A 692-nucleotide genomic window follows, 5' to 3' on the forward strand; every position below is an offset into this window, starting at 1 on the left:
GGGGGACAGAGGGAGACGGGGGGGACAGACAGACACGGGAGGGGGGACAGAGGGACACGGAACAGAGGGACATGGGACAGAGGGACACGGCAGGGGCAGAGGGACGCGGGATGGTGGAGTACTGGGGGGACAGCGAAGGGCATGGACAGACGGACACGGGCCCAGCAAAATGGAAGGACGGATGGGCAAGTGGAGGGACAGAGCTGCGTACTGGGAAGGACGGACAGACGGACAGGGACATGGCTGGAGAGAGACTGGACAAGTTGGCAAAGGGATGGAAGGGTGGCCGGACAGATGGATGGACGGAGAAAGGGACAGATGGACAGGCAGACGGGCACAGGGAGCGATGGACAGATGGATGCAGGGAGGGATGGACAGCTGGATGGACAGACGGATGCAGGGAGGGATGGATGGTGAGCCAGGCAAGTGCAGAGCTGAGTGGACAGACGGACAGATGGATGCAGCAAGGAATGGACAGCTGGATGGACAGATGGATGGAAGGAGGCTGGACAGACGGATGCAGGGATGGCAGGAGCAGAACAGGGGGCACAGACAGAAGGACTGAGGGATGGCTGGACAGACGGACAGGTGGGCGCACAGGGACGGACAGAGGGGCAGCTGCAGCTGAGTGTAGGTGCTGCAGGACACCCCACACCCACCCAGCACAGCTGGGGGCAGCCCCAGGGCTGGGG

This window comes from Corvus brachyrhynchos, unplaced genomic scaffold, assembly GCF_000691975.1.
Source record: "Corvus brachyrhynchos isolate BGI_N302 unplaced genomic scaffold, ASM69197v1 scaffold340, whole genome shotgun sequence".
In the NCBI taxonomy this organism is placed as follows: domain Eukaryota; kingdom Metazoa; phylum Chordata; class Aves; order Passeriformes; family Corvidae; genus Corvus; species Corvus brachyrhynchos.